The following is a 9,178-nucleotide window of genomic DNA, read 5'->3' on the forward strand; positions in this document are numbered from 1 at the left end:
TGTTTTGCGGGTTATTTAGACTAACGTTGTTTCGTAGGAAAAAAAAAAAGGAGTAAATTTACCTTCGGATGAACAGTGTCTAAAGGCGCTTTCGTACTGTTCATAGAAAGTGTCTTCCATGGTTATAGAAGGCGCCTTCCTCAGGATGAAATTTTAACTTCACCGTAGATAAGTGTCGAGCTGTTCAGGATCGAATTTACCATGTTGAAGGCGCCTTCAACTGCTATGAAAGGTGCTTTCCATACCTTATATAAGTGGGTCTCGAGAAGGCTTCAACACAGAACACATATATAAGCTACTACGCATTCGATTGGGCCTCCGACTGCTCCTGCTTCCTACTGCTACTCTAGAAAGTATGTCTGCCTTCGAGCTACGCTTCCGGGACGTCTGAATCATCTCCAGCAGACTGACAGCAACACACCGAGCTCTTCAATTTATTGGTAACCTACTTATTAGTGTTGCACTCTTAATTATACTGCTTTAAAAGGAAAGTGTAGATTGTTACACTATCCCTATTCTTGTATTTGATTCCCTCTTCCGGAGGTACCAGAAGAGGCTTTTAGTGAATTACCTATCGATAGGTCCGCGGGACTCGGGTCTTGGAGTAGGAGTCGCCGAAGGCTCCAAACCAAGTAAACCGATTGTGTTTTCTTGTATTCTTTGCTCTCGCTTTCTTATTTCTTTTTTCCGCTCTGTACTTTAAATTTTAAAAGGAAAAGACGAGTTTTTAAAAACTACGCAATTCAATGAATTACAAAATCTCAAACGAGCAAACACATCTTTAAAACATATATTAGTTATGAGCATCAAATATATTGAGTTCCAACGGGTTTTATAATCAAGCACCAATTTTATTAGCATTTATATTGTGTACTTCAATCTACACCACATCATCAAACTTTTGCTATATTTTAAGAGATGCTCTCCAATATGCAACACTTTCACAAATTTTCTCAAGTGCAATAACATTCAAACCATCTTGAATAACTAAATTCAAAATATGAACAACACAACACATATGGAATAAAGACTCTCCTAGCACAATTGTAGAATAATCAAGTTTATGCGAGACAATTTATAAGAGAATCATTAGTGGAGCAATTATCAATAGTAATGATGATTATGTTCCTATCAATATTCTAATCCATCATTGACTTAACTATTATATTGGCAAGGACTTCCGAAATATGTGGAGAGCGAACATAAGCAAACCTATATAATGCAAACACAATAATGTATATATTTAAGTATCTGTTTAATGGAAAACATAAAAAGTGTGAAAATATTATATATTTGAGTGACAAATAGAAAGTATACCTAAAATATAATTTTGTAAAGTCCAATTATCATCTCTGAAATAGGTTGTCCAAGCTAAAAATCCCTTCCTCTGATTAAATGCAGTCCATATGTCGATGGTTAAAACAATCCTAACTTTATTATATTTCAATAAACCCAGTACTTTTGTCTTTTCCTAGTCATACATTTTTAGTTTATCACTCTTAAAGATATTATGACATGGAACTTTAAACAAAGCTTGAAGACTTGCTAAAAGCTTATAAAATCCATGATGCTCCACTATTGTTAATGGGAATTCATGTAAAATTATCATTTTAGTAAGAATACATCTTGAGGTTTCTTGGTAAAATTAAAAGCCTTTAATAACAAAATCGCCCTTGTTTTGCTCTTTAATTAGTATTTTCTGCACTAACCATTCATCTTGGACAAACTTTGAAATGCTCACAAAAATATATTGTCCCATGTTCGTTTGCTATTGCTAGAAAGGGATTTTTCATAGTAGTTGCAAATTGTCTTATTTATTCCATTAATTTTCTTCTTTGAAAATGATTTCAAACATCATATATTAACTTTCTCGTTCCTGTTGCACTAGGAGAAGCATGGACAGCAATCACAGATGTCAAATTTGGCGGAACTTATGGAACCTCATGATTTACTTCAAAAATTTATGGAACCTCATGGTTTATAATGGCACTTCATTTTTTATTCTAGAATCTATTGCATTTTATAGACCTAAAAATGATTTTATAATGTATGTTAGAAAAGAAAAGACAACATAGAGAAAATAATAATGACTTTCTAGTTCAAACTATAGATAAGTGGAATAAAGATTAGAAATATTATTAACCTTTCTATTTTTGCCTTTTTTTCAAATAAAATAAAGAAATCAAAATTATTATAAAGAATACCTTGACAACCTAAACCCTAAATATTGTTTAACGAACTGAGATGGTTGCTCCTTTTCATCCAAAACAAAGACAGGGTTGGAACTTCGACAAGCTGAGATACAAGGACAAAAGGTTAATTGAGAAGTCTTCGTTGGCTCATTACTCCTTTTCATCAAAATCTTGGGCCCTTCACTCGTCTTTGGCAAGGGTGAAGTGAAGGAGAGATTTGACTGAGTGAGAAAGACTGAGATATTTGATGTGGCTCTCTCAACTTTTTATATATATATATATATATATATATATATAAGAGGTAAGGTATGGATAAGATTTTACTATAATATCCGATTATATAATCAGGTCTAAAAAGGATATTAACGTAATTTTATTTTGGATTTCATCACAATTAGTTAGTAAATAATCCAGATTTTTAATAAAATAGTAAAATATGTGTGTGCATGTTAAGCTATACTGCGGAACATTCCATGATAGATTAGTCGAGGTGTCTGGAATTAATCCAGATGCCTTGATTTTTTTTTTTTTTTTTGGTTGAGGTGCCTGGATTAAATCCAGACGTTTCGATTCTTTTTTTTTTTTTTTGGTCGAGGCGCCTAGATTAAATCCAGACGTCTTGATTCTTCTTTTTTTTTTTGTCGAGACGCCTGGATTAAATCCAGACGTCTCAATTCTTTTTTTTTATTATTTTTAGTCAAGGCACCTTGATTCTTTTTTTATTATTTTTATTTTTAAAAAATAAAAAATAAATAAATCTTAAACCTAAAATATCCTAAATATATACCCCGTGAACACTTAATTTTTTTTAACATAAACATTATAACTCAACCCCTGAATCCTAAAAACAAAATCTAATTAATTTAACTCTAAAGCTAAAAAAAAGTAAAATATTTTTTAAAAAAAAATTACACCATCAACATACAAGCACCTAAATGAAGGTTCGTGTGTGTGTGTGTGTATATATATATATAGGATTGATATTATGCGCACCCGCACAGTGCGCGACTGTGCACGCACGCACGATATCAATTGGATTTTTTTTATTTTTTAAATTAAAAAAATCAATTAAAAATAAATATTTTCTTATATAAATCTCTAATACATTAATATATCCCCTCAACATATTACAATACTCAATAAATACTTAAATTTATTTTATTTTGATTTCTTTTTTAAACTAAACACTATAATCTAATTGGGAAACCTAACCCCAGAGGTAAAATCTAAAAAAAAAATAACTTTGATACTATAACCCAAAGCTTGAACCCTAGAGATAAAAATCTAAAAAAAATAACTTTAATACTATAACCCAAAGTCTGAACCCTAGAAGTAAAATCTAAAAAAAAATAGCTTTGATATTATAACCCAAAGTTTGAACCCTAAATAGCTTTGATACTATAACCCAAAGTCTGAACCCTAGAGGTAAAATCTTTTAAAAAAAAATAGCTTTGATACTATAACTCAAAATCTGAACCCTAGAAATAAAATTTTAAAAAAAATATTTTAATTATTTTTTTAATTCAAAAATTAATTATAGAAAATAACAAAACACAAACATTTTGAATTAAAAAAATAATATTTCTTTATATAAGTAGCTACGTTAAGATATCTCCTTAACATATTATAATACTCCATAAATATTTAAATTTATTTCATTTTTAATTTTTTTAACTAAATATTATAATTCAATTGAAAAATCTAAACCCTAGAGGTAAAATCTTTAAAAAAAAATTAACTGAAAAATTATATCCCAATTAGGATGTCTGCACCCTACTAATAAAATCTTTAAAAATATATTTTATTTATTTTTTTAATCAAAATTAAAAACAAAATCATGATATACTGCACAACGCGCACAGTCGTGCACTGTGCGTGTCGCACAGTATATCAAAATCATATATATATAACATTAAGTAATTCTTACAAATTGAAATATAATTAAATATATGATAATTAATAAATTATTTAAATATATCATAATTAATATATTAATTATTTTTTCATTGATCAATCTAATGCACCCAAATATGTTCAACTGAGTTAACTCGAAAATGATAATACAATTGAAAACCGATTAATTTTAAAGAGTGGCTCGGGCTCCCCCAAATGGGAAACCGATTTGGAGAGGCACTCTCAAAGGAGCTCTCTTTCACTATGAGAGGGAGCTCGTCCTATTTAACACATCATCCACAATGGAACTCAAGGAGCTTCCATTGTGGAAGCTCTCAGAGAGATGACCTCCTACTAGATACTCGCCACCTTCCTCTCTAGCCAGGTCAATACTATTGATGCACTCGCGCGCCACTCATTCATATAGCTACTCACGTCGAAAGAAGTCTACTAGGTCAAGATAGTGGGACTTTTATGCATAGTCCCTCCTCGTCCGTCATCTCCACCTTCATTCTGGGTGTGGCTATCTATGCAAATGCCAAAGCTCCTATTCACCAACGGAGCTACTCATGTCAAAAGCTAACTTCAATTGCATCACATTAATCAGTGACAATCTACTCAACACTTTAGAATCCATAGTTTGAAAGCATCCTCACTCCACCACACAACTATTTTTTTTGTTCTTTTGTTGCACTGTCCAATATTCAAAGATGATTTGGTATTTGTTGGCCACGATGGCACAACCTTTCTCCATATGCCATTGTACTCGAGCCATGGCGTCAAGTCACATTAGGGTTAGTCTTCCACAACAATGAGGTGCACCTCCAATAATTATTAAAAACATGGATAGTTATTCAAATGTCATAATCTATTAGATAATGATTATCTATACAAAAAGGGCTTATTTGGTATGATTGATTAGGATAGAATTATGAGTTAAATCAATGTTTAACTTATTTTTAACTAAGCCAAAGATAACTATCAAGCTGTGATTATAACACTGTAGGTTATGAAAAACCTATCACGCTTCTGACAAAGTATTATTAATCCCAACTTATACAGCAATCATAATAACTAATTAAAAGGACTCTTTTAGTCTTTGCCCTAGCAACACACATCGTATTTTCATTTCTCATCTCCTCATTTCTAAACTGGTGTCATAGCAAAAGTGATCACAAAAAATATGAGGATGGATCTAAATGTTACGATTTTATTTTCGATGTGCTTGATCTCAACAAAATCATTTCTTTCTAAAGGTAAATCATTGTATATATGTTATCTCATACGCTCTCTGTTGCTACAATGAAACTTGTGAGCTACCAAGGATGCATATAAAGATTGCACACTATCAGCAAATGAGGATAAGGTGGTCGAGAGTCACCGCCTGAAATACTTTTGCACCTCTTCAATTGACCCAAAGTGATTGAGAGTCACCACGTGAAATGTTTTCGCACCTCTTCAATTGACCTAAGATAGTTAGAAGTCATCCCCTGAAATACTTTCTCAACTATCAAAAATTGTTGGAGGAAACTAAAATTTATATTTGCATCTCTTTTTATCACTTTGCTCACCCTTTTTATATGATCGATTTCTTTTTTTTTTTTGTTTCCACTTGATTTATTTAATCAGAATTAAAAAAATCTAATAATTTCATTTGATTTGATTAATTTTTTCACATTTTAAAATTATTTCTAAAGACTAGAGGTATTTTAGTCATATAAATAATAACTCATACTTTGATCTTTACCATAAAAATTATACCAAACAAAAATAATTTTATCATCCATTACGAAATATCCTAATCTAAAATATTACTATCCATCAATAATCAATACACATAAATTAATATCCTAAACCTATAAATTAAACTTAATAACCAACAAATAACTGTAACAAACTCTCTTATAAAAAATTAATTTAATTTTTAAATCAAATAAATAAGAATAAATATTATAAATTATATGCTTTTTAAAATCATCTTTATAAAAACTTTTCGACCTAGACTAAAAGAATCATCACAATATATATTTTTATATAAAAATAATAATAAACTTTAAAATTATATTTAATATGAAAAAATATATTAACATAATTTACTTGTAAACTTTACCAAAATTAATTATTAGAGAGTTAAAATTCTTAATTAAATAGTAAAATATGGTACCAGTAAAATAATTTATAAGAGCTTGTTCTTGAGGATATCTTAAGACATGTTTGACCATCCCTTACATAGTTTTCAAATTTTGTTAAGAGAAAACCAATTATTATACATTGTTTAAAACAAACACATTTGCACGACTGAAGCCCAATTTGCACAACTGAAGCCTAGAACTCTTGCACATTGTTCAACCATTTAACAGTAAATAGGTTGGTGGTAGGAAATTGTGACTTTCTTGTTGAACATGCCTATCACAAATTCTCATTAATTGAGCAATAGCTTGAAGGTGAAAAGTTCTCACAAATTCTCATTAGTTGGCCATGCCTCTCAATGCCTAGCCAATTCTCCTTACCTGTTAATTTGCGGGTGCAAAACAGATAATAAAAGAGTTCTCTAAATCATATTCATGTTAGTCTAGCAAAATTTCCATTAAATTTCAAATCAATATTTACCCATCTCCTAAATGGTAAAACAAGATGCTAAGTTTCTTTGTCTTCTTGGATACTCATTGTCACAATTGACAACCAAGTTGATGAATCTTCTTCCTTGCCATACCTAGGGAAGTCAGAGGTTTGATTGTAAATACCTGTTGGGGTCATTAACAAGAGCCGCATTCAGGGAATGGAGTATCCCAAGTATCACCAGTCCTGTGCACTGATTTAAACATCCCTTAATTTGGTGGTAGAGAAACAACGCAATGGCCCAGAGTTAATGATCATGTTTAAACATAAAATTCATAATCCGTGGCAATGTGAAGATTCAAGAGGGGGAAATTGAATTTGTTCACAGAATTGACGAACTTAACAAGTAGATGTAAAACGATAATAAAAAGGAAGGATTTTTCATAAAAACATAAGACGTGGAGGCACTGAAAACCATTGAAAGAATAAGAAACTTCAAGAGCGCATCAACCGAGAAATGTAGCAGTTCAAAATTTGCAGGCGGCAAAGAAATTGGATTCGCCCACAATCGTGTGACAACCTTTAATGTAGGCACCGTGCAAAAGGTGGCCTGTTACTTTGTTAACTAAGCCCCCGTTGTCTGAAGTAATGCCGCTCTTCCACCCCAATCACAAGCCAAAAGAAATGGCCGGATCGAGGCTGTTGAAAGAAAACAAGAAGATTATGCTATTTTCTTGAAAAAAAATGAATTTTTTGGAGCGAGAATGTTGCCAGTTATTGTGGCGATGGACGACGCAACAAACATCCAAAGCAATCTTCGCCTGGCGAAATGATATCGGCTCCATGCGGCAGACAGGGTTATCGCCATGGATCAGGCGCCTGCTGCTTGACTCTTTGTAGGAGCCGAGAGAGAGAAGGGAGATCTTGAAAGGGAAGCACAGAGAAAGGATGTAATCACACAAACAAAGGGTCACCACAAGTAGGAGGCGGAGAGATGCAAATTAAATAGATCAATCAAAACACGATGAGAAATGATAGCTACCATCTCCGACGACCACCTGAACGGCGAATGCAATAGCCTTTAGACGTCGTTGAGGACGAGGAGAGGGCTGAGGAGGCCGCCGCCATGCGGCAGTGAGATCGCGGTTAAGAATTTAGGTCTCGAGGAAGATTATTTATAGAGTGATTGTCCGAAATGTAAGTTGGGCCTAGATTTTCCGGCCCGGTTGAAGCCCACATCGCACGTATTGAAATCTACTGGGCTTTGCTATGGAATATTGTTAAATTTTTATTAATTTAGAACAAAATTATAAATTTAGTTAGAAAAATAAAGTAATGCTTTAAATTGTAAATGTTAGCATTGTGTTCTAAACATAATTGACAAAATATCATTTTGGTGTTTGATGGCTTAGCTAAAATGTAAGTGTTTTCTGTTCTTTAGAGTTGTAGCTAGTTGAATGTGTAAAAATTTAACTCTATTTTGTAGGAATTGAAGTTAAATTAAAAGCCAAATCACTTAAGATTCAAATTTTGTTGCGTTAGCATGAGAATGTAGTAAAAATTTATATGTTGGTTAGGACAAGGGAGGAGAAAAATTGTATAATCTTTGTTCTTACTAAGATAATTTAAGATTATTAGGATTATATAAAATTCTAATTGTTATAAATGTTAGAGAAGTTTTTGACTTCTCCATCGAGAGTTGGAGATTGAGATGTGTCGTTCAACAAGTACAATTATTTATGGTTATCATTTTTATGTTACGTAGTTGATAAATATGACTAGAGATAAAAACACTTTGGTCCATCACTTAAGCTGAAAATATATTCATTATATTTTAGTAGAGAGTTTTCATGTTAAAACATCGTGGGTTGAAATTTTACCTAATGACTTACAATTTAATTACACTAGGGAGGATATCATAAGTTTACACTAGGAAGGATATCATAAGTGAGGCATCATAAAAAATATTGTTATGGAGAGTATCTGAAGTCTCCGCGTGTACCAAAGAAGGTAAATAATCATGTTAAAATAGAGATCAAAGTCTATATGAGTCAACTAAATCACTTATGTTGAGACGAGAGAGTTGACCATTCGATTTGATTAAATCGACACAAGAAGCTTCGTTGATCGACTTAGTTCAATCGGGACGACTCCCTGTTCATCTCCAACCAGTCCTACCAACCGGATGCTCAACTCCACCGAGATGACTCTCTGCTCATCTCCAGTTAGTCCTATCGACTGAACATACTCAATTCCACTGACCTGACACATTTCCCTGGTCGGCTCAGCTCTTATTGACTCGACGATCAAGCCCAACTAACAAGCTTGGTTCCATTAATTTGACACCCTTGCGACCTAATATACTTAAATCCTTCGGCCCCATCGACGTATAACACATGATGTCTCTTGTAGATTGCCAAAGCTTTTGAAATAGCATGGTACATCTGACATATGATAACTCGCAAAATATGGTCTTCCATAGTACATAATGTGATAACTCACGATATGACCTTAGATATGATGGGACACATTCT

General features: G+C 32.4%; 1 long non-coding RNA gene across 1 annotated transcript; it reads right to left on the reverse strand.

The window, feature by feature from the left end:
- Nucleotides 1-6,246: 6,246 nt before the first annotated feature.
- Nucleotides 6,247-7,784, reverse strand: LOC122009074. Its single transcript, XR_006119459.1, has 2 exons — nucleotides 6,696-7,784; nucleotides 6,247-6,595 (listed from the first exon to the last, which is right to left on the reverse strand). It is a non-coding gene; the product is annotated as an uncharacterized LOC122009074 (long non-coding RNA).
- Nucleotides 7,785-9,178: the final 1,394 nt, after the last annotated feature.

The sequence above is a fragment of the Zingiber officinale genome, chromosome 8A, assembly GCF_018446385.1.
Source record: "Zingiber officinale cultivar Zhangliang chromosome 8A, Zo_v1.1, whole genome shotgun sequence".
NCBI classification, from domain to species: Eukaryota; Viridiplantae; Streptophyta; class Magnoliopsida; order Zingiberales; family Zingiberaceae; genus Zingiber; species Zingiber officinale.